General features: G+C 37.5%; 1 pseudogene; it reads right to left on the bottom strand.

Annotated features, from left to right (window-relative positions):
• Window positions 1-8,128: 8,128 nt before the first annotated feature.
• On the bottom strand, window positions 8,129-8,273 carry LOC116965529 (annotated as a pseudogene).
• Between the last annotated feature and the right edge of the window lie 6,100 nt (window positions 8,274-14,373).

Genomic DNA, 14,373 nt, shown 5'->3' with positions numbered 1-14,373 from the left:
AGAATTTCTACACAAATTAAATACATTCATATATGTTTCTATCCTAACTATAAGTTCTTTGTATCTGGCTATGTCAAACAAACTTCATTTTTACATAAAATGTAGAAAGATATCTAGAACAGTTGGTCAACCTTAGGAGGTCCATGTCTGTGAGACAACAGTTTGGTTCAAATGATATCTTTTTTCTTGTATTCAAAAAAAGGACCAGTATTAGTTAACGTTTTGGGCTCAAACTAGAGATTTCAGAATAGCTTTCCTTCCCAATTCACAATAGAGAACAGTCTTGTATTTTCACTGCTTCCAATGATGAGTAGAATAGCTTTTATTTTGTTATATTTAATTTTGAATTGTTACATTTTTATAAGCTAATAACCCCAAGAGGGTTTTGAGAGAGAAAACATCTAAAAATCTTGAGATCTGATACATAGCAACAGCATAGAGATTTACTCTTTAGGTCACATAGGTCATATTCCCAGGAAATCTGAATTACTTCCTCAGTGTTTTCCTGGGTCATTTATTGTCCTTTGCAACCCACCAAAGGCTTCAAACTGACCTCATCACTGTGTTTCCATAGAAGCCATTTTCCTTTCTGCTGAACCAATTCTTGATTTCTTGGTATTATTCTCCTATGGTCATCTAAGAGCAATGCAATTTCTGAAGCTTTTATCTGTTGCTTCTCTATCTGATAGTTGATACATATTATGGCCTTTATGAGCTGAAGACAAGAGTCATCTCTGTTAGAGACATCTGTATGCTTTCCTTTTTCCTCTGTACTTACACATGTGTGTTGCTATTGCTGTAGTTTGGGTCACCTTCAATTCAGTTATATCCATATTAAAATATGGTTTAATTAATACTTATTATTCAACAAGCACTATTTCTAATCTTGTTAACATTGCAGTCTGGGATCAGTGTCTTTCACTTCTCTAAATGATCATGTTAGGAGCAATTGCATATTTTCACAAAACTGAACATGAACCTCGGTCCACCGCTTCTTTCTCTCACAGCTATAAAGCAAGCTTCAATCAAATGTATGCAAGTTGTCACCACACACTAATGATTATATTTTTTTGGCAGGAGGAAAGAAATCTTCATGCTCTGATCTGTGCTCTGTGCAGTTATTAGTGTTCTATATTTTTGTTCTTAAGAGTACTCTACTTCTTTCCCTTTATTGGCATTGACTGTAGAAGCAGAGGTTAACCAATAATTTCTCAAACAAGGTTGTGTATAGGACCAGGTTCTCAGTGCCTGTACTGTTGTCCTGAAATCTTGCCAAGTTCAAAGGGAAAAAGACATTTGTACAAATGCAAAACCACATCTCAGGTCAGAAGCAGTTTATTATGAAACAGACAATAAACTTTGTCTCAAGAAGTGGGATTAGAGAGTCTTGAGGTGGTTCTTGTACCATTCCTCATAGTGATAAAAAGGTTCTGGGATATTACCAAGTAAGAATATAATATCTTCTCCCCTCCTCCTGTCTTTGAGAGCTATTTCTTGTTTTTCACTAAATTTTCTTGGCATAACACTAATGACAGAAGTCCAGGCTGAAGCTTTGAGGCAGACCTGCCTGCATTATTTTTTAAAGCCTACCAAGATTATTAAGACTGTTAAAACCTTAAATTGACTCTTGGTTGAAGATGGATGTTGTAGGCTTTTCCAAAATAATGTGAGCAGCTCAAAAGAACAAAAAATCCCCACTTTTACACTCAAAAGGCTGATTTTTTATGAGCAGATGTTACAAACAGAATATTCCAAATGAAGTAAAAAAGACCAAGTAATTTTCTCCCTTCAACCTATTGTAGACTTGTAGTATGGATTGTTTCCTTCAGCCTTTTTCTCACAATTTTTTTTGTGGGGGTGAGAGAGGATCTAGAGAGGGGCGGTGCTTCCTGAGCCACAGACAACTTTAAGCTGTCCCATCTTTCCCTCAGACCTGGAAGATCTGTGTCTCCTTCTGGTGCTCCCAATCAGTCTCCCCCTCTTTGCTGTACTACACTCTTCCTTCTTCTCACAATTTATTCTCTCCTTATGCCTGTCTTATACTATCCTCTGCAAAGTTTTCAAGATTACTCTGAAGCAAGGTGAAGTTTTGCATTCTTTTCCTAAAGTTTCCACATACATTTTGGCCAGATGAAGGTTCAGCATCCTTGACACATCTTTTCAGGATGTAGACAAGGAAATAAAACAGATGTGCCTATGACAATTACAGAACCAGATTTTATTAGATCTAAACCTAGAATAATGATGTTTTAAAAAACTAATGAGACAGTTCTGTGACAATCACATTTTGTGTTTGTGTTGGTAAATAGATTGTTGCCAGTCCAGGAGCCATATGGTGGAGAAGCAGTAGCCTTTTTCAAAGCCCCAGTAAAGACTTCCCCCTCTGTCTTTGCCAAGATGCTGGTACCTGTGGCTCTGGATCCCCTGCACAGTCCCTGCCTCTTCTGCCTGTTGGTCTTCTGGCTGCCTTATCCTGTACTCTCAAAAGCGCTCCCCAGAGATTGCACAGTTGCTCCCGAGGTGGCCCTCTCCAGTAGTTATATGACCCAGTGGTCAGACTCTGGTGACAAATGATCTTAACTGCCTTGTGTGGAGTAGTACTTTGGTAACTTGACAGTGGTCAAGTTGTCTATGGGTGAAGAAGTTATTGAACATGACAATAATTGCCTTACTTGATTTTTTATGTATCTGTGTAATAATACAGTGGGTTTGGAAATGTTCTGAAGTATGAGGAAAAGGGGGGGGAATTGTAGCCAGGACAAATGTTTCTCATCAAGTACAGAGATCACTAATCATTGGCTCTATCCTGTAAGCCTAAAACTTTGCATAAACAATGCATGCCTTGCTAACGACTATACCTTTGAAGAGGAGCTAAAAAGCTGGATGATTGCCTGAGAGGCATGAATTTAGAGAAAACTGTAGGGAGAGAGACTTCCACCACTGACTCAATTGAAGACCCAGAAGATGTGCACCACCTCACTTTTACAGTTTGAGCAGAAGAGTAAAAAGATACTGTAACTTTAAATTGAGATGAGGCATGTTGTTAACCAGTGATGGACAAAATGATAAGTAATTAACTAATGGTCTTTACAATAAATGTGTACTCAGGTAGTTTGAAATGTATAAATACACTGAAGTTCTTTTGTGTAGTGTGCTAGCTTTGTGCAACTACCACCTAGCACCCATCTCTGTGCAGACATGGAATAAATAAATACCTTTGCTTTGTGTGTAAGACTGGCTTTTGTACACAGGGTAGTGAACTCTGTTTGAGGGATGACAGCTTCTGGTGACCCAGATGGACCACGCTGACAGCCTTGCCAGGTTTGTGTTGCCATACCAAACGGGGAGCAGTGACCTGGCTGGACTCCAGCACGCACCAACCTGTTGACCCAGGACCCCATTAATTCTTCTCTCACACAGCTGGGCAGCAAGTGACACAATGGTGCAACGGCACTGAAAAGAGTTATTTCTAAACTAGAGGACAAATGGGGTGGAAGCTGAGAAGTAAGTGGCATTTGGTAATATTTGCTTTGTTTCAAGCTCTGCATCATATTCTTGTTTCTTAAGAAATTATTTTTTTGGCACTGAAATGCTCACTACTACTTCCCAGGAGACACCATTCTGCTTTCCTTTAGGATGCAACTCTAAACACTGGAATGAATTTGGAGGAGATCCCCTGACTAAAAATAAGCTAAAGCACTATTGTGATCAGTGGTGGCCAAAATATCAACTGGATGATGGTGAAAAATTACTTGAAAATGGATTATTTAAATATAATATTATATTGTAATCAATGTTGTTTTGTTGGAGAACTGAGAAATGGGATGAACTAGCATATGTTGATTTGCTTTTTGCTTAAGATGTGATCATGAAACTTGTGACAAATGTAGATTGTTGATGGGTGATGCTGATGGAATATATGTATTAGCAGAAAGTGGACAAAGGCTGAACCATGGAGCTGGAGAATTACTGTAGATTATAGAGAATTGAATAAAGTCACTCCCCCCACTTGCAGTTATGGTACCAGACATGGTTACTCTTATAGAAAACATCAGTAAAAATTTATGACCCTGGAAGGTGGTGAGAGATCTTGCTAATTCTTTCTTTTCAGTAGCTATTTCTTCAGAAAGCCAAGTCCAATTGGTCTTTACCTGGCAATGAAAGCAATATACTCTCTGAGTATTGCCTCAAAGATACACACACAGTCTATTTATTTGCCATCAAATGATAGCAGCTGCTGTGGCACTATGGCCTGGTACCCTGACTGGTCTTATTATATTAATGATTTCTTGATTATGTCAGAGTAACAACAAGAAATTGAAGCAGCTGTTGAATCGCTGAATGCACATTTATAGAACTGAATCTGGGCAATTGATCCAAAGAAAATATGGGGTCCTAGCACTGCTTTACCATTTTGGGGAATAGTTTCGTATGGACAGATTAGAGAAATATCACATAAGGCACAGCAAACAGTCCTGCAATTTCCTGTGCCAATCACAGTAAAAAAGTTACAGAATGTTAGTTATAGAAAGGTTTCTGCAAAAATACTGCAGATGTTTGGATACATGGCCTCCCAGAGCCTATTTAATTTTATTAGTAATTTTTTCTCTCCCTGATATTTTGAAGGCTGGGAATGTAATAAAGAAGAGACATTTCATCATTTCAAGATTACTTTTCTAGTTACTCTTAGAAATTGGAAAAAAATTAAAAATTATGTAAAAAATATTAAGGACACAACTTAAATTGAAATGTCCTGCTAATTACATCATGCCAACTGCACAAACACTTCCAGTTTGGGGCTACTGCCAGCAGCAGTTTCTAGTTGGCTGAAAAGAATGTCCTGTTGAATTATGTTTGTTTAGGATATTTTTTTTTTTTTAAATACATCTGAATTTGATGCTTACAAAACTTTAATGGCATATTTCAAGATGTCAGAAAAATCTGACATAGATCAGCAACAAAATTATTTTGTGAAGTGGATCAAGGCCAGGAGGCTTTGACTTAGTAATTGAAACAGCCTGCTGAGGAAAGCAAGATGATCAGCTGACACCAAGATGCTCCAACAACCTGACTGCTCTAAATGTCATTGTACCTCTACCAGCTCCTTAAAACTGACAGGCATCAAACTTGGTGGCAACAAATAGGTAGGCTTCAGTCCTCCAAACCTTTATTATCCCCACATACTATTTTATATAACCAGTAAGCCATTTAAGGAAGAATAACTAAAAATATTTTCATGATCAGGCTCTTATAACACTGACTAGAGGCAGTTTCCCTTCCCTTGCTTCACTGCATTATAGCAAAATAATAAAGCAGGTAGGAATAGTGGTAATCACCAAGATACAGAGATGATCCAAAGGCATATCAAACTCGGGCAAGAAGTTAGTTCTTAACTATAAGTCAAGATCTGTAGAAAGAAAAAAAGACTGTTTTCGACCTAGTCTAGAGGGACTTGTGGCAAATTATGTCCATCAAGTCAGTTCCAGATTTACCCCTTTGCAGCATGTAATGCTTGTTGAAAGAGGACACAGAAAAACCTGTTACACACACTACTCTGCCACAGTCAGGTGCGTGATGAACCTGGTCTTTTCTCTTATTCCACAACCTGCAGGTTCAGAGGCACCCAGATTTCCTCGGGAACAATCCAATCTTATGATCTTTACTTTAACGAACAGAGAAACCCTTTAAAAGGAACGAGGAAGAAAGAAAGAACCAAAAGACCATCAAGAAATATAATATTAAATCACCACCTCCCCCGATGTAGGATTAGGTTCTGACTCTTGTACTGCTGAAAGGCTGCCAGTCAGAGATACAGCCATGTTTTTTTATGTGAACTCTTTCATCTTGGTGCATACAGGTGCTCAGGATCCAGGATCCTCTTAGAATTAGTTCATGGCTGTCATAATTCTCAGCATTTCAGTTTTCCTTTTGACAGTGCGGACTCCCAAATCTCCGTCCACTTTTCTAAGCAGTGTTTAAGTACATCCTTGGACATCTCATTCTGTAGTCTATTAGATGGTTTCTCGACTCCTACATAGTATTAAATATATTCCCTCAAAGTCCATAGGATAATTTAAAGAGAACAGTAAATATAATTAAAAAAAATCTGCACCTACTTTCTTCATCACCTTTAAGCTTAGACCCAGAGGACTTTTGCTGTTAACCTAAATACAAAAATTACTTCATATTAAACTTTTCTGTGGAAATTGGTACCTTTAATAAGAATTTGATTTTAGGATATTAATCCTTCTCTAGGTAAAGGTTTTTAATCTGAAGAATTGAGATTTTACCACCAACATAATGGAAATTCTTTGTCAACAATCACATACTCTGAATACAGCCTAGACTGTAAATTATCCAACAGATTGTCTTTTAACAAAGCATTTTAATTTTGTGCAGGTTGGGTCTTGGTCAATTAATTGCAATCTCCTATAAACAACACTATTAGTTCAGTTTATCAGTCTAAATAAGCATGCAGCAACTGTTCTAAGTAAACTAATACTATCAATGTAAATTCAGCTGGAATAACTTCAGTGTGTAGATAGAGCTTTTTTGGGGGGTGGTTCTCATCACCAAGAGTATTGTAACTACTACAACAGTCTATTTACTCATTGAAGTTGCTGGTTTGGTTTCCTATAAAAATTAATTTTGAGAAAATGTGTGCCCAAGATTCTGTGGTAATCTTTGAGCATTCTGGCCAAGTTCAGCCACAGCTGATAAAAAAAGTAATGAAATCACAAAAATTCCATGAAAACCAGTGTGAAATCCACCTATCTGCATTGTTCATTAAGCCTAATAAATTTTATCATATCTGCATCTTGCAGTGACTTGGGGCTTTATTCCCCAGATTTTTTTCATTTGTCTTGTAACTACAAAGAAGTTGAAAAATCAAATATTTGTACTTAAATCTGTCCTACCTAAGAAAAAAAAATCACACTATGCAACAAGGTGAAGGTTCACCTTGTTCTTTAGTTAAAAAAACATTAATATTTTAGGATTTTCTCAGGATATCTATCATTTCACACAGCTACTGATAACCTTCAACAAGGGACCTAAAACTACACAGTGCTTAATAATAGTTTCCTTAATCCTTACTCTCTAAGGCGGGGATTTTCCCTTTTTATTAGAGAAGATAGTTTTTCTTACATACCAGCACTTTGGATGCTTTCAAAAGACAAGATTTAAAAACTTGATTAGTTCTACCTGACAAATCCTCCATGGAGAGAAAATTCAATGCTATGAGTCCCTCCCACACCTTAAGTCTCAACAATTTTTTTCTTTTTATTTTTTTCCCATGATTTCATAACAGAGTAATTATACCAATATTAAACTTTCAAGCTTCTCTAAATAAATCAGAGAAAGATATCAGCCTCAAGTTCTGCAAACTCAGTTTTACAAAACTACTTTTGTTCAAAGAATGAAGATTTGTTACCTTCTTTCTATTTAAGAAAAACTATTAAAAGGAGGCTGATCTATGCAAATATCTCCAAGAAATACACAGAAATAACCTTTACACAGAAACCAGAATTTCTCACTAATTAGGACAAAAATCACTTCAGGCTACCTTCAGCAAAGAGCAGATCTTGGTTAAGCATATCTTTCCCCTGTAAAAGAAAAGGAATGAGGGTAATTAAGGACTTCATAAGTTCTACCTAACTCTTCAGTCATATATTTGTTACTCTCCAGAGATTCCTGAATTCTTAGTTTGTTACTCAGCTTCTAACTTCTCACACCTCAAACTTCACACCTCTGAAAGCAGAACCAAACAACAATGAGGACAGTGGTCCATCTAGGTTGGAGGTATCATGAAGGTTAAGTCAGCCTATGCTCAGATCAAAACCACTTCCATAAGTAAAAAAAAGACAGGTCATTGTCTGTCATTTGTCTGAAGGGAACAGAAGGCCCAATAAGTAGATCAGACCCACTTCTTAGGGAAATCTGCTGCCTCCCTGGGGCCCAGGTTAAAGACATAAAAAGAAAATTTCCTACCCTGGTATGGCCCTCAGAAACAGTGGGGCACTATACTTGGAAGTGGTGAGGCCACACCTTGAATACTGCATTCAGTTTTGGGCTGGTGTCCTGGGTTGAGTGAGTGGTGGAGTTTTTTTGGTGGCAGGGGAGGGGGCTATAGGGGCGGCCCCCTGTGAGAAGCTTCTCGAAGCTCCCGCATTTGGGGAAATTGCAGGGGTTAGCACACCCGAAGTGCAGGGGATGAGCCTCGCCCTGGGAAAACCACCTGCCTGATCATGGTGTCTCCCCTGCCAGGTAAGTAATCAGATGAGCAGATAATCTGAGGAGTTGAAAAGCTAGGTTGTAAAATGTAGGGAAAAGGAAGAAAAAGTGCTGAAATGAATCTCTATCCTCAGTTAACATTATACCATCCTATATAGATAAATAGGATTGTGAAAAACATGGTATTGAGCAAATAACCTTATGGATGCTCCCACTGTATTTGAATTACTTTTAAAAATAAATAGTTTCTGTACTGTGTGCTTTGCATCCTGTATTAATTGTTTAAAATACTGTTCATTTTTCAAAAAGTAACAAAACCTTCAAGTCTCATTAACTATTTGAAAATTTATATTGTTTTGTACATTACCTAAGCTTAAAATTCAGATGCTAACATAGGAAAATATTAAAAATAGTCTTTCAGACCTATCAAAAGGGTTGTGGCAAACCTGGAGACCTAGATGATTAAACTGCATTTGTTTCTTACTGCTAGGATGTACTAAGGAAGCTATAAATATAGCCATTGCTTTTTCATATTGGTGATTGTTGTTTTTTTCCCCCAGTAATACCATGCACAAACAAAGAGAAGCTATATAATCATCAAGAAGAGAGGAAATTGATCCATAAGATGTCTTCACATTTAAGATAGGAAGAGTACAACGAAGGACATTTAAAAGCCCCATCCTACCAATATTTCATCACATTGGTATAGACAGCAATATTAGTGACTTGTAAAGCCTCAGGAAAACAGAATAGAAAGGATATCATGTGGTAAGTACCCTTGTTTATGCCAGGAGATCCAAGGAAAATGACAGGTAATATCAGATGGCCAGGATCACTTTTATTTACTTTACATATGAGCCCTAACAACATCAGATTGGTTTCAAGTTAACCTCAAATAAGCACTTAAACTTCTGGGCTATATATTCATCAATTACAAAGCAGAGACTACAAGATAAAGCTATCTACCAAAGTATCAATACTGTTATTCACAAAAATAGTACAGAATTTACACTATTTATTAATGCATGACTCTAAAACAAAGTTACCTAAAGCCATCCAGTGAACATACGTAAGAATAATTAAATATAAGAGATACAGTGTTCATTAATAAGGGACTCATTCTCCTCTAATTCATATATTTTTTTTTTTTACAAGGCTCTGGTTTCATTATTCAAAAGTACTACTATTTAAAATTCTTATTCCAAAGTGCTACTATTTTAAGTCTTTATCTTTTTCTTAAAAAAAGAACAAAACAGAATGAACAAAAAAAATGGATATGCAACCTTAGTGACCTGCTCTAGTCGACCTTGCTCTGAGCAGGGCAGTTGGACTTGGTGATCTCCAGAGGTCCCTTCCATCCTCAGTTATTCTGTGATCCTATAGCACCATTGCAAACAAATATATTTGCTCATATACAACTATTCACCATTTTTAAAAAAAAACAATTTAAGTATATCCATTAAAAAATAAACAGTTAGAAGACAGTTTCAATTCCTTTGAACAGTTGATATTTTCCAGCAATGTCAGGCAAAGGGGCTACTCATAGGCAATGCAGTTTAAAAGTTTCAAACTCCTTTTCCATCTCTACTTCCAGTTAACTACTTCAGACCAAGCGATTTTCCTTGGACTTTCTACCTCCTCACAAAGATCACCAATTTTATTTTTCCCTTTTTTATGGAGCCTTATAGCTGTAAGGTCTTGGGAAAAAGTTTATCTTTCATACTTTTTGCATCTTGCACAGCACTGAGAATGAGGCCTTTTAGGACAAAAATATCTCTGAGCATACATAGAAATAGCATTGAAAGCTTTTTATTGCTAAAAATAGGGTAAGCTTTATTTATTCCAAAACCAAAGATGATTATTTAGGTAGAGTGAAGTAGAAAATCTTTCTCCATCAGCATCAGTCCCTCCTCCCCCAAAGAACAATAGTACCTGTTGTCTGAGCCAACTATTTCTTTACAAGAAGGGCAAAACTCATATCACATACTTAAATGCTTCAGCACCTAGAGCTAGGGATTTGATCTGCAATACATATAGAAGTTTGGGGAATTTTTAGGGTCTTCAGAGTGCAGACAGTGTCATGGTTTGGGCCTGGTTGGCAACCAACCACCGCAGCTGGTCACCCTCCCTTCCCCCTCCACCACTCACTCAACCCAGGACAGACAGTTTTGCTGTCTACTCTCTCTAACAAAAGCAGAATTTGTGTTGTCTTGAAGAAATTGCAACAAAAAATTGCAAGTTCTTCTAGATCCATTTTGTAATAGAAAGCAATGGTATTTTGTGATCTGAGGCTTCATAGTGCTGTCCAAGCCTTCCTTGAAGAATTTTATATACGTGCAATTTTATCTTATGAGCTCAGTAGGATCCTACAAGATCATTTTGTTCTGAACTCAGTGTGTCTGTATAGTAGAGAAATCAGCTCAGCTTCAACAGCTCCCACTTGATTTTTAAAAAAATAAAAGGAAAGTGAATTCATGATGGATTTATTTGAAAGGCAGAACTTGAAAAGGTTACATCCAGCCCAAGACTTTTTCTTAGGTATGTCAGAAACTTCCAAAGAATACAGGTGATTCTTTCATGCAAATTTAAGTAGTCAATAAATAAAGCTACAAATTAGTGTAAAACTGTTGATGTTATAATCACCAGTTTGAGCACAATCCTAACAAATATTCAAACTGATGTGGTCATAGCTGATACGCTTCCATTGGCTGGACAAAGTTGTTGGTTATCTTTAACAGACCAGACCAGCTTTCAGGAAGACCTGGGAGACCAATACATGATGCGTGTTGGAATAACAGATTGTAACTCTGAATTTTATATGCATGTTGATTTACTATGATTGCATGAAGATAAGGGCTAGCTGTTTATGGAACACACAAGCAATCAATTACAGTTATTTCATGTGCAACTGCCTAATCTGAATGTATAATTGCAGTAAGTACATGAACAAATTAGACACAATTGTCTTTGCATTTTTATCCTAACTTCTCTCAAGATCTTTATTTTATCTTTATCTTATCTTTATATTTATCTTTTTATCTTTATCTCTTTATCTTTATCTATCTTTGTCTTTGTCTTTGTCTTTGTCTTTGTCTTTGTCTTTGTCTTTGTCTTTGTCTTTGTCTTTGTCTTTGTCTTTGTCTTTGTCTTTGTCTTTGTCTTTGTCTTTGCCTTTATCTCTTCCTGTTGTGTACTGTTAGGTAGAGAGGAAAAAACCCAAGGACTGTAATGAACTGTAACAAATGTTTATTCTTCATATTCCAAGCATTCCACTTCAGGATGCTCATGTGGTTTTGACAAATACCTCTGTCAATATGTTCCACAAACTTGAAAGGTCATCATAATTGCAGCTGCAGAGAGCTGATGAGAGAAATTTAAGGTCTTGGTTATCAGATGTATCTGATTCTCTGTGTTTCTCTTCCTACATTCACCTCAGAGACTCCTGACAAAGGAGTGCTAACATTTTGCCTCTGATCCATATATCTATACCTGACAATAGCATGAGATTGCCCCAAAGACTCAGTTTTCTTGACTACTTGACAGAATATTAGATTAAAAATAGCATTGTGCGTTCTTGGTAATTATCTATAAATACTGTATGTTGATGTTTTTGTCAGGGTGTTTATGGTGGACTAGACTGGTTTACTTCAGAAAGAACCTGAGAAAATAACCCCACACGTGCCTACTACATGTCAGAGAGTAAATATTACAACTCAGTCCTTTCCTTAAGGCAAAGAATTGGTTTTGGTCCAAGTGGGCCAAAGACCACGCATGTGCTTGTAGGTATTACCTTAGCAGCAGTGCTGCAAGATGCCCACAGCAACTGCAGCTGTCAGATCTCTGCTGAGACATGTGAACTTCAGAAACAGCTGAAGTACCTTAATGCTACCAACACTTCAGGTTTGAAAACTCTTACTGTGGCTGTCTTGCATCTGCTTCTCTGAAAGCTTTGTTCTTATGATTTAAGAAAAAAATGCTCTGATTTCAGGAAGGCTGTCAGAGCTGCCCTCCCTAGCTATAGAAATGAGATAAGAAATAACAATAAACAATTGGATTTATTTGGAGTTAATTGCTCAGAAGGGCTGATGCACCAATTGCTGTAGCACAAAACTAATGAATACCAAAATACATTATGAAATAACCTGGACAAGACAAGACTGTTATGTTTCAGATGTGAATGGGTACACTCAGATGAAGACTAGGGAATTACCTCATCTTTCATGTATGTTTTACCTTAGACAGATAGGCTTTGCAGCAAGACAAGCAACTGAAACTCATTCGGTGAATCTGAGAACTACAGGAAGTGAGGTTCGATGAGCTCTTTCAGAATTTCAGTATTAAGCAGGATTACATTATAATTCCTCAAGGAAATGGCACTTTAATCTATGTATAAAATTCCTTACCTGCTATCTTATGAAGCGCTGATTAAATAAAATTGTTTTGAACAATGCACTGCAGAGTATTTCTAGGTTCTTGAAAAGACATGTATTTTTTAGTGATATAAAGATTCATCATCGCTCAGCAGTCTGCAAATAATCCATACTCACACAGTTCTTGAATTAATGTTTTCAGAAATATTTACAGAACATAATGGCAAAATATTTTTAATACTTGTTTGTAACTGCATTTTTTGTGTGAAAGAAGATCTTAAGCCTTCATAATCATGCTACTGTAGCAAATTCTAAACCCTGCAAATTAGTCATTTAGCTCAAGTGAATTACAGCATAAATTCAGTTAATATATTAACCCAGTCCAAAATTGATGCAACTGTAATCTCTAAGCAAGCTCGGCAGGGTCCCAGTCCTAGCAAGAACTTCACATCTTTAATGAGGGTTTACATCTTGATGTTATATGAACACTGCTCAGGAGATGGTAATGACAAACATCCTGCAGATCTTAAATCAGTAAATCAGTACTTTGCAATATGACATGCCAGGTAATCTACTGCATCTCTAACTTGCTTTGCTGTTAAGTCATTGTGTACTGGTAACTCTGCTATATTTCAGCAATCTAGAGCTCTGGCAATGTAGTGGTGAAAAAAATTCTCTGGTCTCAAAACACCCTATGGCAGAAGGCCTCTTCCCATTTTCCATATGCTATTGAAGGCCACCAGAGGGTCTGCAGGTCCCTAAAGAGAACAGCTCCTTTTTGTCCTTTGCATTCCCAGAAGCAGAAAGAACATTTTGCTCTGGAAGAGGCATTTAGAAAAGCTGGCTGTTCCCATCACTGTGTTGTAGCATTTATTATTTTTTTTCTGCTTAGAGGTTGAAACAAAAAAGGCCCAAACAATAGGCCTCAAACCAAAGTTAACTTCTGAGTGAATCCCCCGACCAGCAACCAACATCTTATCAGCATGACATGCAACCCTGGGAACAATTCCTGAAAACTGTAAGTAAACAACAGAAAGTAACTATAAATCCCAAATGTAAAGAAAACCAGAATCAACTCAGACGTGCCCGGATCCTGGCCAGATCCGGACATGCCTGAGTGAGGCATGTCAACTTACCAGATATCTCCTGTGCATTTTGTATAGACTTGTTTGTTAAACTGTACAAAAGCCGGGCCCTCTCACAGCACAGACGCAGACCCCACCTACGAGTGGACGCCCTGCGTGGGACTTCCCATTGCCGGGAAGGACTCTCCCACCCTTCGCTGTGACGGGGCTCCCCCGCTGATGCACGGGTCGGGGTGATGGTAGAGTATGAGGGCAACTGGTGATGTATCTTTCTTAATCACTACAGCTAGCTTTATGGAGTAATGACTAGGTGCACTTTATGTAGTAATGACTAAGCATTACCTTGCTTATTCTTTCTGCTGCTTTAAACTAAATTAAAATAAGCTTATTTCTTTAGCTTGATGTCTGTGTCCTTTGTGTTAACCCCGTCAATTGGCAAAACAGAGGTATGAGTAGCCATGTACACATGAAGGTCTCTCCTGAGGCATGCTGAAGGGACACAGAGCAGTACAGATCTGGTGCTCGGTGCCTTCCTTTGGTACCTGAGGAGGTGGAGAAGGAGGATTATGCTCACCCTTTCCCAAGTGAAGTACATAAATTATATATATTTATGGGCTATATGAATTAACTACACTTGACTTGCACATAAAAGCTTTTCTAAACAGCCAGGAGGATTGTGTTGTTCT

This window comes from Tyto alba, unplaced genomic scaffold (assembly GCF_018691265.1).
Source record: "Tyto alba isolate M040663 unplaced genomic scaffold, T.alba_DEE_v4.0 Super-Scaffold_42, whole genome shotgun sequence".
Classification (NCBI taxonomy): Eukaryota; Metazoa; Chordata; class Aves; order Strigiformes; family Tytonidae; genus Tyto; species Tyto alba.
This window is presented reverse-complemented; position numbering and strand designations above follow the sequence as displayed.